Genomic DNA, 19,898 nt, shown 5'->3' with positions numbered 1-19,898 from the left:
CGCAATTAATTCTTTATTTTAAATTTGTAATTAATTTTGATCAGGATGTAGAGATCTATTTCACTTTGACATGAGTCTTTTTCTGTTGACCAGTGTCAAAAAAGCTAAAGTAAATCCACTGTGATTCAATGTTGTAAAACAAAACACAAAAACTTCCAAGGGGTTGAATACTTTTTATATTGGTTTTGTAATGTCACCATATGCAGGTATACTCAATAAATCCATAACATAATAACCATAACATAATCAGTAAAAGACTGCAAGATCTTGGGTGTTCAGTCAGTGTGCAAAAGGCAAACTGTGCTAATGGATAAAGAAATAATAAATAAATAAACAATGTACATTGAGAACAAGAGATGAAAAGCGCTTGAAAGTGAGTTTGTAGGTTGTGGGAACATTTCAGTGATGGAGCAAGGGAAGTTGCATTAAGTTATCCCTTCGGTTCAGGAGCCTGATAACTGAGGGGTAATAACTGTTCCTGAACCTGGTAATGAGCTCTGAGACTCCTGTACCACCATCCTGATGGCAGCAGAGACAAGAGAGCATGGCCTGGGTGGTGGGGGTCCCTGATGATGGATGCTGCTTTCCTGTGACAGAGTTTTGTGCAGATGTGCTCAGTGGTAGGGAGGTATCTACCCAGGATGGACTGGGCCGTATCCACTGCTTTTTGTTGGATTTTCCATTCAAGGGCACTGGTGTTTCCATGCCAGGATGTAACGTAGCCATTCAATATACTCTCCACTACACATCTACAGATGTTTGTCAAAGTTTTAGATGACGTGCCAAATCTTTGCAAACTCTTAAGGAAGTAGAGGTACTCATGTGCTGGACCCAGAACAGGTCCTCTAATATAACACCAAGAAAGTTAAGGTTGCTGCCCCTCTCCCTCTCTGATGAGGACTAGCTCATGGACCTCTAGATTCCTTCTGAAGTCTATAGTAAGCTTCTTGGTCTTGGTGAACTTAAGTAATCAATTGTTATGGCACCACTCAGCCATATTTTCAATTTCCTTTCCATATGCTGATTCATCACCACGGTTCATTCGGCCTATGACAGCGGTGTTCATCAGCAAACGAATATGGCATTGGAGCTGTGCTTAGTCGACAGTTGTAAGTGTAAAGCGATTAGAGCAGGGGGCGAAGTGCACAGTCTGGTGATCTGAACTGACTGGGATCTGCAAGTGTGGAAATCAGGGATCTGCAAGTGTGGAAATCAAGGATCTGATTAGACAAGGAGGTACTGAGGCCAAGGTCTTGAAGCTTATTAGTTTTGAGGGGGTGAGGGGATGATGGTATTGAATGTTGAGCTGTAGTTGATAAAGAACATCCTGATGTATGCACCTTTGCTGTGCAGACATTGCAGCGTTGGGTGAAGAGCCAATAAGGTGGCAGCTGCTGTGGACCTGTTGCTCTGGTAGGTAAATTGAAGTGGATCCAAGCTGTTTCTCAGGCAGGAGTTGATATGTTTCATTCTAAACTCTCAAAACACTTCATCACAGTGGATACAAATGCTACTGGACGTTAGTCATTGAGGCAGGTCACCATGTTCTTAGACATTAGTATGATTGAAGCCTGCTTGAAGCAGCTGGGTACCTCAGACTGCTGAAGCGAGAGGTTAAAGATCTCAGTGAACATTCCAGCCAGTTGATCAGCGCAGGTCTTTAGTACTTGGCCAGCATTAAAATTATCAGTGAACCCAACATTAGTTGGCTTATGGGAAAGAGATTTCCAAACTGTATTTGGAGCTCCATTATGTGAATGTTTTGTAGCTTATTCTAATGAAATTGGTTTGAAACAACCAATCTCTCTGAAAGTCTAGGTTTATAACATCTATAGACTGTCACCTATCCATCCTTTTAATCTTCTTTTCAAACTTCAGTTTGTAAGGAATGACCAACATTATAAATACAATGTTGGCTCTGATTAACTGAGTATCAAGATGTATGGTAATGCTATATTACCAAACCTTAATGATGTTTTCCTTTCTCATCTTTCCTAACAGTAAAATTTCTAATTTGAATTAACTGGTTATATTGAATCAAGAAAATTTTGGAAACTTGTATTTGCAAAGTTCTTATCCACTGTAAAGTGCTGGGATGAAAATCTGTCCCAAGAACAGCTATTCTTTAGCACTTTTATTTATTTAATTTTGATGAATCACTGTTCCCATTTCAACATTTTTCAAAGTCTGTAGTGCTATCCTCTCCCTTTCCTGTAAATGATGGCGCAAAGTAATTATTCAACACTTATTTCCTTATTTCATTTACAATATTATTAATCCTTTATTAAAGGTCCTTTCCTCTGGTAAACATTTTTGCTTTTGAGTTTTGTAAGTTTTTTCATTTTGTAATCATTTTGGTTCCTTTTTATATTTTTCATAATCATCAGTGTCTGTTCTGTTTTTGCATTGTTTTCTCTCTTGTTTAACCTCTTCAATTATGCCATGTAGAACATGTCACTTTTGCCAAAAACTGGTTCTGCATTGACCCTGTTGTTTCTGTCTACTGGCAAATATGCTAGCTTCTATCCTATGAAGTTGGCCACGCCTAAGTATTGAATCTTTGTAAAGATTTCGAGATTATTTTGAATAAACATATTGTCTCTATTAGAGAAACATTGTGTACTATTATGTGTAAACAAAATATGGTTCATTGCAATACAAAATCTAATGTGACTAGTTCTCTTGCAGATTCTGGAACACATTGCAAAAATCTGCAATCACTGACACCTGTAATGCACTGTTTTTCAGGGAAGTTGGTCCGCTTATTTTGATTAATAAACTACCCTTGTCTTGCATTTGTCTAATTTCTGAATCCAGTCTGCCACTTCACATGCACCAAGGAGGGATAGGTACAGCTACTAGGTATTCTAAACTAAGTATGATGGTCTGTACTAATTTGGCCCATGAAGTCTTTTCATTTCCTGTATATTTCTTAAAAATCTGTCATTTCAGAAGTAATTAGAGCCTTCATAACCAATGCTTCCCTTTCTCTCACCCCTCCCCAACCATTTGCCTTTTTTCCCTGTGGGTGTTATAATCTGGGATGTTTTGGTTTTGACCATCAGTTTGCTACCAGGTCTCAGATGGCTGCTAGGATGCTGTCTCAGTTGAATTTATACTAGCAAGCCAATCAGTTTGTTCTTTCCACTTTGTGTAAAATATACTTATTTGGTGCAGTCTCCATTTGGTCTGATCTGATTACTTACTCTGATATTTTCTGTCTCTGGTTTTGTTACTTTCCATCCTTGGAGCTTTTCCTCAAATTGCTGCTGGAATATACTTTCAGAAAATGAGCATACTCCCCCCTCTTCCCCCCCAATTGCTTTGTTCCCCCATCACTTTCCAGTGTTCCATTGCCTCTCTTTTACTCTTTGCACGCCTGAGAAAATTGTTAGTATCCTCTTGTATATTATTGCTTGTATATTATACCTTCATATTTCATCTTTTCTCTCCTTATGGATTTGTTTAGGTGCCTTCTGTTGATTTTTACAAGATTGTCTACTTCCCACAAATTTTTTATAGGCCCCCTCTTTTGCTTTTAGGCTGTCTTAGACTTTCCTTGTCACGATGGATGCCTCATCCTCATCCATGCCCATAATACTTAATTTTTTAGGATGTATTTATCCTGTGCCTTCTGAATTCCCCCAAGAAACTCCAGCCATTGGTGTTCTGTCATCATCTCAAATAGTTTCTCCTTCCAGTCTCCTCTCACACTTCTGAAAATCGAGATATATCAGCATTATAGTGGAATAACAGGGAATTAATCTTCCCCCTCTCAAACTGCAGGGTGAATTCTATCATATTAATATCACTGACTCCTAAGGGCTCTTTTACCTTAAGCTCCCTTATCAAATCTGATTCATTTCACAACACCCCATCCAGAATTGCATTTTCTGTTTGTGGGCTCAACTACAAGCTGCTCTGAAAAGCCATCTCATACGCATTCTACAAATTCCCCATCTTGGGATCATGCATCAGCCGGATTTTTCCAATCTATCTGCATATTGAAATCCCCCATGACTATTGTAACATTGCCTTTATTGTATGTTTTTTCTATCTGCCTGTCCTTTTGATACAATGTGAATCCTTGTATGTTAAGCTCCCAACTCTGATCTTTCAGCCCTGACTCAGTGATGGCCACAAACTCCTACCTGCCAATCTCTGATTCCACTACAGTATCATATACCTTAATTTTGTACATTCAAATATAACTCCCTCAGTCCTGTATTCAATCACCCTTTTTGGTTTTACACCCATGTTACACTCATCTTGCTGACTAATATTTTGCCCTGTCATCTGCCTGCCCTTCCTTGATCTCGGATTTGTCAAATAAGCTTCTAAATACCTGATTTTAAGATTAATATTAATCAAACCAGCAAGCAGTGGAACACTGGGAGGAGTTTTAATGGCAGGCAGCTTTAAATGTCTGTTGTCCTGTTTCCTATTTGGCCAAATAACTAGCTGATGAGTAAGCAGGTTGAGTTAGCAGTTAAAAAACTTGTATACTTTTTAATTGTTTGTCTCCACCTTATTGGGTGGTGATCTAATGTAAGAATTGGCATTTTATGAATTGACTCAATTTGGGTGTCAGAATATAATCACTTGATTTTAATTGGATGAAGAATTGTGTACCCAGCTATGTGAAAACATGGCATGAAGCAGCGGGAATACATAGAATAGCTTAATTTATAATAGAATCCTAAAATGGGAATACTCAGTAATGTAAGCTGCAGCTCTGGGAAAAGAAGAAGTCAGAGTTTTAGGCTGAAAACTGACAGAACTGAATGGCTTAATTGATGTTCACTCCTATTACAGCTGAAGGTCCATTGCAAATTTTAGTAGTTTCTGATGTTTGCTGAATATCTGTGTTTTAAAAAAAAAGTTAATTATGCTATTGAAATATTTGAGTATTGAATCTTTTGGGGTTCAGGTTGCAGTAAAATACTACCTTTGGAGGCATGGGAAGTTATGTAAAATGCATTGAAGATGACCTTGTACTTGAATTTTGATAGAAATATGGAGCAGAAACAGTTTTGTGAACATCTGCTAAAGAAAAGGAACTCTGGTGTTCCTGCCATCAAAAGGGTTAGCTATGGAAAACAAATGAGTAGCAAGTTTACTTTCAGCTGTGACACCACAGCACAGATTCGCCATAAGTATAAATTGATTGTCATTGCATTAATTAAAAAAGTGCTGATCATAACATTTAGTAGGAAAGTTACATCCAAAATTACTAGGTGTAGGATAGTCATTTTGGTAAAATTTTATTCTTGGGGTTTAAAGCAATGAAATCTGCACCTGAATGTCTTTACTGGATTTACTACCCTGAAGGTGGCAGTATAAATGGACATTTTGTTCAGATTTTCACAATGCCTGTTTGGGTTCTCTAGAATAAAAAGACCCATTAAAATACAAAACCCATTAAAATGGTTGGCAAGAGCTAAATGTGTATTTGTTTTCAATTTTTGCTTCATTTTCTCTATTCCTGATTCTTCTCCTATAGTTGAGTTATGCTGGATTTAGGCCTTCATTTGCTATCTTTTTTGAAGGATGAACTGTCCAGGCTTTCTGTTATTTCTTCATTGTTCAAACCTGATGTCGAAGTTTAGCCTTTTAGCTTTTGTTTGCACTGTCTAAATTATGACACCAGAGGAAAGGAAGCAGAGCTTGAGATGAACACTTAATTCTTGCCAAACATTTTAGTGTGCTACGTAAAAGAAAATCCAAACACATTGTGAATATCAGCATAATATACTGCCACCTTCAGGGTAGTAAATCCAGTATGCGTATTCAAACACAAACGTCAAAACTTCAGTCTTCAAGAGCATGAAATATCATGAAATGACTATTTCCATCACAAATATCTAATCTTCCTCAAATGGAAGCCCGGAACACTTCAAATCCATTCAAAAATAAACGATTAGTACTTCAGGGTAAACAGACCGGATAAGGGGTCATGGGTTCAAGCTGATGAAATTTCAGACCTATGTATCAAAGTTCTTGCAACAGGTGACAAACATTTGATAATTTGAATCTTATAGAGGTGAAGAAAAGTAAACATTTATGGTTAGTTGGTGAAGAACCCACCATTGTGATCTTTAATTTTAAAAACTTTAAAGATTTCCTCCGCACAGTTTACTGTTGCAACTTTTGTATTACTATATTATCCCAAATATAGTGAGAATCAATGCCAAATGTATATATGACTGGAAGTATTACTGATTTGTCTTTCCTTTTTCCTCAAGGCAGTTTGACATGTTGTACAGACATTTGCTGGTGACCAGTATTTTGAAATGTGATAATTTGCATGAAAGTAATATACCATTGGGCATCACTGAAGCTAGTTTGGAGGGACCTTGGTATCCTTATACACAAATCACTAGTAGTTAATATGTGGATGTAGCAAAGAGTTTGGTGAGCAAATAGACTGTTGGCCTCTACTGAATGGAAGAGAAAAGGCAGATTGCAATTATGCAGTGCCCTATTGAGGCTGTATCTAGGTATTGTATGCAGGGCTAACTTCCCGACCTGAAGAAAATATACTTATAATTTAACCAACCATTTTCTATCTTTCTGCTATGAAAATTTACCAGGTTGATTCAAGTTGGCATGTCTTTATGAGGAGAGATGAAGCAGACTGGGCCTATACTGTCTTGAGTTTGAGAACAAGTGAATGATTTCATTGAAGCGTACAAAATGGAATGGAACTGATGTTTCCCCTGCTTCAGGAGATTAGAACCAGAGGTTCCAAATAAGGAGTTAGCAAGTTGAGACCAATGAGGTGAAATGTCTTCACCTGGAGATTATTGAAGCTTGGGAAATATTCACCTGAGAAGTCTGAAAATTCAGTTGCTGACTATATTCAAGACTGATTCATTTTGAAATGTTTGAAGGAATAATAAAGAATATTAGTACAGCAAGGTAGAACAGCAATGATATTGTTGATCATGCGATCCAAATGGGCTACCTCTGCCAATTCTGATTATTATGCATTATACCTATATGGTCAGAAGTTGTGATGTTGACAGACTTTAATATTGTTTCTTTTTACTTATACTCAAAATCCAGCATTGATATTCTATGTTTTCACTTGAGTACCAACTAGCAAGAAGTTGGGATTTTTTTTTGTTTGTTTGTGACAGATGTGGAATACTAGCTTTGTACCTTTTTATGTTAGGTTGCTTTGCTAAATGGACAGAAATATAGGATGGAGGTCCTTGTGCTGAGTTCCAACATCATTGAGGAATATTAATGTTAATATGACAATAATGGGGTAATCAAAAATGATGTCTGTGGTTGTGCAGTGCTTATCAGCATTTTAAGCCTGTGCAGGTGTATTATTATTTATAATTCTCTTGGGTATTGCTAGTGAGGTCCCTACCCTGTGTCCTTCAGGGCAGTGCTGAGCCACCACCTGGAATCAGTGTCCTGATGCTGAAGGTGCTCCCTCAAAGCCATTGACTTCAGCAAAGGACTCTATTTAATTCTGGGTCAGAATTGTGTAATACAAAAATTCTTTCTTTTATCGAAGATGTGAACCCATCACAGTCCTACTCGAGATTTCTCTGCTGATAATGGCTCATACTGAAGCAAGAATATTCCTTTCCTTTTTATTTTTTAGCAGCAAGTGACCAAGGCATCATCAGTTCAGTTGATAATTAAAAATATATCAGTTGGGCAAAGAAGTGTAATGAGCATCCCAAACCATTGCTCCCAAAACTTCACTAATCCATAAATCTCATTAGTCTTTGGCCATGCCAGTCTTCAACTAAGTGCTGCGAAAATGATTTGGAAAGTCCTAAACATATGAGTACATTATGTAAATAACTTTAACCCTCTTTCTGCTTCCAGTTTCCAAGGGGCTTTTTCTCTTCTTTTGCCCTTACCTGTTCCATCTTTTTCTTGATTTCCTCAGTTGGGGTGGCTTTATTTCAGGTAGCATTTCATCAGTCTTCTGCTAATCTAATTCTGTTGGATTACATTTTGGTTTCTGTAAGCAGTTTTGTGTTGTAACTTGTCAGCTGAAATCAACTGGAGTCAATAGAACTGGCTAGATGCAGTAGTCATTTTCTACTCCTGTGGGATATTGATACCCTCAATTTATGTTAACTTCACATTCATTGTGTGCTTGCTTCATTGTCATAACTTGTTGAATTTACACAAGAATAGGACAGCACAGAAGTGCGGCAGGTATTGGTTTTAATCTTGAGTACCACTGTTGTCATTTTGCAGGTTTTTTTTCCCTCTGCAACTTTGTAGGTTGTTCTCCTCCTCCCCCCCCCCCCCCAAACCCCCGGGTGTCTGGTTTACCACCATGTGCCAAAGATGTGCTGATTGGTGTGTTAATTAGCTGCTGTAAATTATCCATAATAGCTCATGGGCAAATCAGGAGACAAATTGATAGCCAGGTTACGTGGACATGATTGTGGGAATGGAATGAATAGATTTATTTGAGAACAAGCAGACTTGATGGAATGAATGATGTATGTTGTAAATTAGTTAGTATCTGAATATGGTAGATTGTCAATTTTTAATGTGGTTTGGGGTGGTCAGGGAATGTTAAATGGCCCAACTTCCTCCTCAGTGATCTCGGGTTTGCCTCCACACTAGCCCTGAATCTTTTGACATTTGTACCTTTGTTTTATGTATCCGATTGATTCCTCTTGCCTTTTCACAGCCTTCCTTAATTTTAACGGAATTTGTGGACAAAATACATATTTTAAGTCTGGTTTTGTAGAAAAATGTAAAATATATATGGTATTGGGTGAATTGTAATGATTGTGTTTTGGCTTGATTTCCTATTTTTCAGTAAATAATTTCAATGCTATTGGTAGAACTAGAAGTTTGTACCAGTGGAGAAAGACTTGGAAATCTACATTCTATTTGGAATGGAGGAAGCAGGGGGAAAACTTCGTGTCTCTTTCACTTTGTGATCAAAGCTAGGAGAACATGGATTTAAGTGATATAATTAGAAGGGAGTTGTACTCATCCAGAGGATGGTTGAGGCTTGGAACTCTCTGGTAAGCCAGAAACCCTTATCATGTTTGAATAGTACTTGGAGCTGCAATTGGAGATCAAATGCTAGAAGTGGGATTTGACTAGGTAATTCATTACTTCATTAGTAAATATTATGGATGGATTAGTTTTGTTTTTTTTTTCTGATTTTAGAAGCCATGTGGTTATTTCTATAATGAGGAACCAGATAATGATGTCATTACTTTACATTTCATCTAGTTTTGTAGAGTTGGAAACTGCTGTCTCCTTGAACAAGAAAAGAAGTAAAGGAAAAATATTAAACTTCTGTAGAATCATGATTTCTCTAAAATAAATTCTTTGTGATAGTTAACTTTGCCTCTCAGCAGCTGAGTTGAGGCCAGGCAAGCTCTTCTATAGCTTCCACCAAAGGCAGTCTGCACTTGTTGCCAGGTGTTCAAGAACAACTTTTATGCATTCTGTCCTTGATGCCACCACCTTAGTAGTTTCACTGTCTGCCTTGTGTTTGAAATGTTTGATTTTGGCTCCCGTGATGTAGTTTAGATGGTCTGGTAGGTGTTTTCAATTGAAGTCCATTCCCACTCTGCGGTGCAGTATAATGGTTCAACATCCTTTTTCATTAAATGGAAGGACATAACAGTTTACTAGTTTCAGTAGCATATCTATGGATTGGAAGAAGGTTCATTTGAACTTTCCCTGAAAGGTAAGTTCCTACAATTATATTTTGGGGGCAGGACCCGAGTGGAAGCTATAACCAAGCAATTCTCAGGGACAGGGTATGTCCAAATAACAGGTTAGTCTGTGCTTGCATATACAATGGGGATAAATGTACAGGGAGATAATTAGATTTGAAGAACTTAATTATCAAAGAACTCTGTTTTGTCCTAAAAGATTAGAACAGAGGTTTTTTCTTGTGTCTGAGAAGTCTTGTGCTGATACTTTTTGAGATTTGCTTTTCGTGTTAGCAAATTTCAGTCTGTTTCTGTGTCCGTCTGTTGGGCCTTATTTGTAATTTTATTGCACTGGGGTGTATAAATTCAACAGTTTTCAAAGCAGTGTATGTTTTATTGCCTATTAATTGCTGCCAGCAAAAGGAATGGGGAAATTTTGTATTTTTGTGGAGTTGGACTAAAATGAAATTGATATTAGTGTAAAATGAATAAATGAATCTCTGGCAATTTACTGCCAAAATTCATATTGCTACCCCTCTGCTGCTAGGAAGAACTGTAGATTCAAATAGTGTTAATTCTCTGACAATGCTTGATGCTGCTATTTGCAATATTTAACATAAAATTAACCTGTAAAGCATTCCAGTGATGCACTACAGTTGAGTAGCTGTATCAAAGTAAATTTATTGCAGTACATCACAAATTTATCTTTTTTTGTGTACTTCTGAATCATTTACCAAATTGATATTAACTTTAAATGCTGTTATCTTCAGTTCTTGCATTGCAATCTTTTTGATGTGGAAAGTATAAAACAATGTTTAGAACTTGATACAGATTTTATCCATTTTTATGAGGAAATAGTATAAAATTGTTAATGCTTTTATATTACCAATTCTGACATCTAACTTGTTGGCGAGTTCTTGAAGTCTGTCTAGTCGTAGTCATAGAGCACTACAGCACAGAAACAGGCCTATTAGCTAACCTAGTCCATATGACCTGATTTTTTTTTTAACCTAGTTCCATCTATCTGCACCCAGACAATGTCCCTCTGAACTGCTCCCATCTACGTACCTATCCAAACTTACCTTAAATTAAACCCACATCTGCCACTTCTGCTGGCAGCTCGTTCCACACTTGAGTTTCCCCTCAGATTTCCCTAAGAATTTCACCTTTCACCTGTGACCTCAAATACTAGTCTTGCCCAACCGGAGGGGAGAAAGCCAGCATGCATTCACTCTATATATCTCATGATTTTGTATACGTCTAAGATTTCTTCTCATTCTCTTGTGCTCCAGAGAATAAAGTCTTAATCCGTTCAACCTTTTTCTGCAGTTTTTCAAGCTTATTGATATTCTTCCTGTAGGTAGGTGGCCATAATACTCTAAATTCAGCCTCACCAATGTCTTGTACAACTTCAGCATAACAGTCCAACCCCTGTATAGTGTTCTGATTGATGAAGGCCAGTGTGCTCAAAGCTCTCTTTACAGCACCATCTACCTGTGATGCCAGCTTCAAGGAATTACTGATCTGTATTCCCAGATCCCTTTGTTATATTATACTCAGTGCCCCTACTGTTCACTAAGTCTTACCCTGCTTTGTCCTCTCAAAGTGCAACACCTTACAATTTTCTACATTAAATTCCATCTGCCATTTTTTCCAGCGCATTTTTCCAGTTGGTCAATTTTATGCTGCAAGCTTTGAGAGCCTTCCTCTGTCCACTATGCCCCCAGTCTTGGTGTCATCCACAAATTTGCTGATCTAGTTTACTATCCAGATTGTTGACATAGATGACAAAGAACAATGGACCCAGCACAAATCCCTGCAGCACTAGTCACAGGCATCTGGTCAGAGAGGCAGCCATCTACTCCCACTAAGCCAATACCAGGCAACTTAATCTTCTGGAACAGCCCACGTGCGACTTTATCAAAGGCCTTGCTGAAGTCAATGTAGACAACGTACAGCACCTTTCCTTCATGAAGCTTCTTGGTAATGTACATGGAAAACAAGATTAGTTAGACATGTCCTACCACTTGCATTACAAATAATGCACCCCTCTCCTTCTCTTTCATGTCTAAAATATCAGTACCCCAGAACATTCAGTTGCCAATTCTGTCCTTCCTGCAACCAAATCTCACTAATAGCTCTAACATCGAAATTCTACATACTAATCCATGCTCTTAAGTACGTATGCAATACCTACGAATCTCCTTGCATTGAAATGGATGCATCTCAGAGAACATTAGCCCCACCTTGCTCAACAATCAGTCGATTTCTGTGTTGTGGGTTAACATCTACTTTCTCTGTACTCACACCACCTGCTGCCTTGCCACTTTGGTTCCCACTCCCGTGCAACTCTAGTTTAAGCTCTCTCATCCCCCGCCCCCCCAGAGCAGCACCAGCAAATCCTCCCACAAGGACATTGGTCCCCCTCCAGTTCAGATGCTGGTCCTTGATTGAATAATTTATCCCTTATCTATTATCATAATACTCTTAAGTTCCTACATGTCTATATATTAACCAAGATTAAGTTGTTACTTAGTTGTATCTTAAAATGAAAATGCATAATTCAGTAAAAATATAGGAAAAAGCACATATAGTACTGAGTTGTTGAGTGTCTCCTTTTTCTGTTTTTGGATTTCCAATAACTGCACTTTTTTTGATTTGCATACTATAGAATTTGTCCTTGCCACATACTATAATAACACTGTATATGCAACTCTACCTTAGTAGAGAGTCAAAATTTATACCATAGTTTAATAAGCATTCTTAAGGTGCCTTGAAAAAGTATTCAACCCTATAGCTACTTTCACATTTTACTCTTCTCATTTTCCAAGTTTAAAATATGTTGAAGTAGGATATTTATGAGCTAATCTACAAAATATCGTGCATATCAAACTAAAAGAAAAATTTCAAAACCTGTGAACAATTAACTAAAAATGAAAACCAAAATTGAGGCCAAAAAAGTATTCACCCCCTTTATAATTACTATGCTAACTTTCTTTGGGTGCAATATAAAGTATTACCTTGCCAACTTACCCAATTTGTTAATGTAGAAAATTGGAGAATCACCTGCTTTCAATGAATCATAAGAATAAATATACCCCCCCCCCCCCCAGTAGATTTTCAACAGACCAAACCAAAATGAAGACAAAAGAACATTCAAGACAAGTCCGGGAAATAATAGAGAAGCACAAATCTGGGGAAAGGTACAAGACCATCTCAAAGACACTGAACATACCTTGGAGCTCAGTGCAGTCCATTGCGAAAAAATGGAAAACAACATGAAACCGCAACAAAACTTTCTAGGCCAGGATGCCCCTCTGAACTTAGCCACCAGAGAAGAATGACATTTGTAAGAGAGGCTATTATGCTGAGTCACTCTGAGTGAGCTGCAGAAATCAGTGGCTGCAATTGGAGGTGAAGTTCATGGCTCCACAGAAACTAAGGCCTTGCACAAAAAGGGCATTTGTGGAGAGTGTCAAGGAAGAAGCCTTGGCTATATATATTTTTTAAAAAAAAAAGTATATCCTTGTGTGCAAAGCCACTGCAAAGTGTCACTTAGAAGATACCTATAAAGGTGTGGAAGAAGGTTTTGTTGGATGAGGCTTAAGTGGAACTTTAGTCCATGTAGAGTAAATCTAATACTGTACATCAGCCAGGTAATGGCATTGTGCTGTAGGAATGCTTTTCAGTAGCAGGGACTGGAAATCTGGTCAGGATTGATGGGAAGATGAATGCTGAATACAGATTCTGGATGATAACCTACTAACCAGTGGCAGAAAGCTTAAACTGGGGAGGAAGTTCATTTTTCAGCAGGATAAAGATGCAACCATGGAATGGCTTTAAAAAATTGATATCCTTGAGTGGTCCAGTCAGTCCTGACGTTAACCTAATCCAACATCTCTGGCAAGACCTCAAGACTGCTGTCTCCCACTTCTCCCCAACTAATCTGGCACAGCTTGAGTAATTTTGTAAGGAGTGGGCAAATCTTGCTCCATTTCATTGTACAAAAATTATGGAGACCAAAAAGGCTTCTGGCTGTAATAGCTAAGAGAGGTGGTTCACCTAAGTACCAAGCAAAGGGAAATGAATACTTGTGAACTGACATATTTTAGTTTTTGAATTTTTAGTTTTTCGTGCTTTACAATTTTCCTTGCTACTGTGAAAAAGGAGCATGTGATTCACAAACAAAGGTTCGCAGTTAAATTGATCAAAACCATGATTTTAAAGCTCATTTACGTGGGCTGGCAATACTACTTCAAAGCACTGTAAATATTCTAAAAGGCCAGTAGCTTCATTGGAAAATATGCACCAAAGATGCATACAAAGCAAGGAATAATATTGCTGCAGTCCTGTTTCTTTGTACAATACATTTATTACATGGATTTAACAGATTTTGTTACAGGCATTGAAAAATACAATATTGTCAATTGTGTAGTTTTAGAAGTAGAAAGTGCAGGTACAGAAAATCTGAAATAAAGTCAAAATGCTGGCGATAATCAGCAGGTCAGTTGAGAGAAATAAAGTTAACTTTTAATACTGATAATCTATCATAAAACTGAAATACTCTGTATTTTCTGCATTTTCTATTTTAACAAGGTTTGGAGCATTCAGGAAAAAATACCTGAAATTGAAGAGAAGAAAATGAAGTAGTAATCCAATGTTGCTCTATGAATGAAATTAAATATAGGCTGAATTTTTTAGTGGAATATTTTGGATACCCTCCCAAGACTATGGTCAACATGCTCCTAGAAGACAGCGGTACGGCTGATGTAGATGAACTGAATACACTGATGAGGGAGAAGTGGAGAATCCGTCATTGTGCCTGACGCAGGCCCCCTAGGCCTGAGTCGACGTAGTAGTAATAGTAGTAGTAGAATGCACTGGTACATTGTTTAATTTAATGAGTCTGTAATCTAGACTAGGGCTTGTGATCTTGAAACAAATTAAGTCTCATCGGGGTGGAGGGGTTGATTTAAATTGAGTTAAATGGGAGCAAAAAGATAGTAATAGTGACTAAGAAACTGTCTCTTTTTTAAAAAAAATGCATCCTGTTCAAGTACAGCTGGCAAAATGGTTGGCTTCACTGCATACTAAAGGAAAATTTGAAATGTTGGCAGATTGAATTCTGTATTTTTGGAAGGAATTTTGCTCTTGCATCTGTTGGTCTCTGTGTGACCTTAGACCCACTGAAATGTGATTCACAGTTAACTGTTCTGACAATTTTTTAAGGCCTTTTTGAAATTGGTAATATTAGTTAGCTTTGCCAGTGGCACCTACAGCCCAAGAATTAAAGACATTGAGCCGAGGGTTGTCAGAACTTTTGCTTAAACATTATCTTCTTTGCCATCAGGATTAGTTGAACCAGTCATCTATACTCATCAGCATTTCTCCTTGTGAACTCAGTCCTGTTGCACTTAACAGCGCTTAATATACTGCCTCATTTGTGGCTATTGTCCTTGCATGAATTCAATGATTCTATTTGTATGGCTGCAGATTTCCAAAGCTATTTTGAACCTACCTGCTAAAACTACTCAGATTTGCTCATATTAGTTTTGGTGATTGTAGGAAGGGGTTGTTTCTTCAGCATTGGAGCAACACTTCTCCGATTAGGAAAAGGGGAGGTGCAACGAGACTTGGGTGTCATTATACACCAGTCATTGAAAGTGAGCATGCAGGTACAGCAGGCGGTGAAAAAGGCGAATGGTATGCTGGCATTTATAGCGAGAGGATTCGAGTACAGGAGCAGGGAGGTACTACTGCAGTTGTACAAGGCCTTGGTGAGACTACACCTGGAGTATTGTGTGCAGTTTTGGTCCCCTAATCTGAGGAAAGACATCCTTGCCATAGAGGGAGTACAAAGAAGGCTCACCAGATTGATTCCTGGGATGGCAGGACTTTCATATGAAGAAAGACTGGATGAACTGGGCTTGTACTCGTTGGAATTTAGAAGATTGAAGGGGGATCTGATTGAAACGTATAAAATCCTAAAGGGATTGGACAGGCTAGATGCAGGAAGATTGTTCCTGATATTGGGGAAGTCCAGAACGAGGGGTCACAGTTTGAGGATAAAGAGGAAGCCTTTTAGGACCGAGATTAGGAAAAACTTCTTCACACAGTGAGTGGTGAATCTGTGGAATTCTCTGCCACAGGAAACAGTTGAGGCCAGTTCATTGGCTATATTTAAGAGGGAGTTAGATATGGCCCTTGTGGCTACAGGGATCAGGGAGTATGGAGGGAAGGCTGGTGCAGGGTTCTGAGTTGGATGATCAGCCATGATCATAATAAATGGCAGTGCAGGCTCGAAGGGCCGAATGGCCTACTCCTGCACCTATTTTCTATGTTTCTTAAGGCCAGTATATCCTTTAGAATATGCTCATATCTGATCACTAAACTTATAGTCCAACTTAATTTTTACATTCCTGTAGCACAGCTATATGTATTGTTCTTTGTCTTCATTTTTAGTTGGTACACATTGATGATATTTTCATCTGTGTTCATAAATTTCTTATCTCTTCCCATTTAGGAAACGCACAGTGGATAATTTAATGTTCATAATCGGTGAGAATTTGAGGGACCAATGAAAATTGATGCAAACCACCTTTTATCATTTTGACATGTTGAGTCTCTTGCCCATCATCGTTATTCTGTCTCCTGTCACTCAGTGTAATTTTCTAAACACGCCAATTTTTTCATCATTAACAGTGGCTTTAGCATAAATTAATAACCAATTGTGAGGAACTTTATCAATGTATTTTTAAATTTCTTTTATATAGCTCTATAAACATTCATTGTTCTGCCACTGTCTAGCACTTTCGACAGTTCTTCAGAAACTCGTTAGTCTTAATGTATGATCTATCCTTCCAAAATTACACTGGGTGTCTCTGACAGTTCACCTAAGTACCGTAAGTACCTGACAACACCTGTTAGGCTAACTGATCTAATTCCCTTCCTTTTTCCCTCTATACACAAGAGAATGGATTAAAATAGTGCAATGGCAGACACATTGAATAATTACTTTACACCTGTGTTCTCAGTAGAAAAATAAATGACTGACAACACAATGTAAAATTAAATAAGGGTTAAAACTGATTTGTGAAATAAAGACATCCACAGCGGTTGGAAAGCATGGTGATGAGAGCATTACTGGTCAACACACTAAAGTTCTCAATTTGCTTTTACAGTGGACAAAGTACACATAACTTCACAATTAAGGACAAAACTGTTTTGTATTGTCATGCCAGCACAATTGAATCTTATATAGACTAGTCTGGAAGGTTAGGTTGCATAAATAGCCGACTGCATACAAAATTGGTGTGGCGATAGTGGAGGTTGTTTTCAGAGTAGATGCTTGTGACCATTGGTATGCTGCAGTGAGTAGTGCTAGATTCAACTGTTGTTCCTCATCTATGTTAACTATTTGGGCAAGAATGTAGTTAGTAGATTGCAGATGACACTAAAATTGAAGATATAGTGGTCAGAGAAGAAAGTTACTTAAGTTTACAACAGGATTGAGATGAACTAAGGAAGTGGACTCAGGAATTGTAGATGGCATTTCACTTGGACAAATGTGAAATGATGCATTTTGTAAGTTAAAATGGGAGAGAACTTGCACTGTAAATGAAAGATCCCTGATGAGTGTTGTGGAACAGAAAGGGGTATAATGGCATAGCGCCATGAAAGTGGCAACATGGGTAAACCGGATGGTGAAGAAGCCTTTGGCATGCATGCATGCATTCATTGATCAAGGCTTTGAGTACAGACTGGAACGTCATGTCTTGTAGGGTGTTGGTGAGCCTGCACTTTGAGTATTGGTTGCTGCTGTGAATGCCTGCCAATAGGAAGTATGCTGGAAAGAGTGCACAAATGCTTCAAGAGGATGTTACTGAGACTGGAGAGCTTGAGTTATAGGAAGGCTATATAGCTGAGGTTTTTCCTTAGAGGGTAGGAAATTGAAGATGACAGAAACAGAGGTATACAAAGGTCATGAGAGGCCTAAATAAGCTGAATGGTCACAGTCTTTTTCCCAGGGTGGAGAGGTCTCTGCCAAAGGAGGTGTAAGGTGCTCCTTCCTCCACTAGCCTGCAGGTCACCCTTGGACAAGGTGCAGTACTTGCTTAGGGGTCATCTGAAGCGATGGGAGCAGATGGCAGACAGTCACCTATCACAAGTCCTGGTTATGCAACCACTGACAGCAGGCAGACCTACTCTGAAGAGTATTCATAATGGTTGGCGGGTCACCCGTCTTGTAAAGACACTGCCCAGAAGAAGGCGATGGTAAACCACCTCTGTAGAAAAATTTGCCAAGAACAGTCATGGTAATGAGACCATGATCGCCCACGTCATACAACATGACACATGATGATTGAGTCTAAAGTTAGAGGACATAGACTTAAGGGTCGATGGAGAAAATTTAAGGACAACTTGGAGCACGTTTATCCAGACAAAGGGTGGGTTTGTCGAATGAACTGCTAGAGGAATTAGGTGAAGCTGGTATATTTGCATTTAAATCACATTTAGACAGGTACAGAGTTGGGGGGGGGGTGGGTTAAAGGCCAAATGTGAGACTGGTTCAGTTTGGCATCTTAGATGGCATGGATAAGGGTCTGTTTTTGTGCTGTTTGATTATGGGTATAACATTTGCATAAGCTAATGGGAATATAGCCTTAAACATATGTAGTTTTTAGTTATACGAAGTTGTCTTGTATTTTCGGATTGTTTGCGTTTTGATTATAATACATTGTTGTACTGAATTTTTACCTATTGACTTGTTAATTGACCTGATTTAAGTGTGAACAGGAAGTTTGATTAGACTGGCAAGCATCAGATGTGAATCTTGCAATTTCTGCAGAATTTAAGCCAAATACATCAGTTGTAGCTTAACATTCCCCTGTTCTTGAGTAAAACTTTGTCTTTACTTCCTGAGATCTCGTACTGTCAGGGAATTTCCCCACAAACAACATATTTACAAGTTTTATGTTAGAAATAAAAACCATGACTTCTCATATCTATATCAAGTTTAAGTTTAATTATCATTCAACCATGCACATGAATACAACCATATGAAACAACATTCCTCTGGGGCTAAGGTGAAAATCAGTTGCACACAGCACATATAGCACGTAATTATGTTGGCAGAATAACATGGCTACAAAAATGTGTATATAAAAAATAATAAGCCCAAGTTCATGAGTGTCATGGCTTGTAGATTGATGGTGCATGGATGTAGGTACATGGAGCTTAGAAAAATAGAGGGCTATGGGTAACCCTAGGTAATTTCAAAGGTAAGGACATATTCGGCACAGCTTTGTGTGCTGTAGGTTTTCTGTGATGTCCTGGAGCCAAGTTTCTGTAGGGTAAGCCAGTAGCAGTTGCTTATTTCACACAGGTGCAACTGCAGACGCAGACAAATGTAATCCAGCTTGTCTTCCACCGAACAAACACTCTAGAGCGGTTCGAGTGTCTCCTTCTCCAGTGGCTACAAGAGGCGACCCTGAGGCAGGAGGATCTTGTCTGCTCAACAAAGGTGATGCAGCTCCTCCGTTGTCGATCTCAGCAATAAACCAGTGAATCTGACTTGCAGTACTCTACATTACCAGTGTCCAACAGAGTCTTGTGATTGCAACAAAAACATCCAAGACAATCACTCCCACCATCCATTGATCAAGTACCGCCTCCAATGCCTTCTTCCCTGGGTGTCTGAAGCAGGTTGCAACATTTTGCACAAGTCCAGCGCCACTGCTATCCAGCAACTGACTAGTGGGGTAGACCTGTAGTACTTGGAGTTCTGTATATTCAGCAGTGTAAAAAAGGATGTAAAGGCTAAACAATTACACTTTTGTTTGGACCCAGAGAGGCTGCTGCATCCCAGCGTGCCACCATCATACTGGAACTACATTTCTGCATGTAATGGTAACTTAAGAGCAGTGCGTAGTGATTTTTGTTATAGCCTGGTTGGATAGATTTATCTGAATTTGATGATTGAAATATCTTTGTGTTAGAATTTAAGTTTGTAAAATAAATTTGCTGCCTATGAAACAGCTGGTGACGTGGAAATAAGATTTCAGTTTGCAGTTCAATTATTCAGCAACAGGAATGTTGTCTATAGTTTGCGGCAAGTGATACTGATGTTTGTCCTTTGTGTACACTCAGTAGCCACTTTATTAGGTATACCTGTACAGTTAATGGAAATTTCTGATCACCCTTCATGTGGCAGCAACTCAGTGCATAAGAATG

General features: G+C 38.5%; 1 protein-coding gene across 5 annotated transcripts in view; it reads left to right on the top strand.

The window, feature by feature from the left end:
* The window catches only part of chd7 (chromodomain helicase DNA binding protein 7), a 232,204-nt gene that overhangs the window by 10,090 nt on the left and 202,216 nt on the right, over positions 1–19,898 (top strand). The gene's annotated exons all lie outside the window — the stretch shown is intronic.

This window comes from Mobula birostris, chromosome 1 (assembly GCF_030028105.1).
Source record: "Mobula birostris isolate sMobBir1 chromosome 1, sMobBir1.hap1, whole genome shotgun sequence".
Taxonomy (NCBI): Eukaryota; Metazoa; Chordata; class Chondrichthyes; order Myliobatiformes; family Myliobatidae; genus Mobula; species Mobula birostris.
Note: the sequence above shows the minus strand (reverse complement) of the source record. Positions and strands in the feature narration are given on the sequence as shown.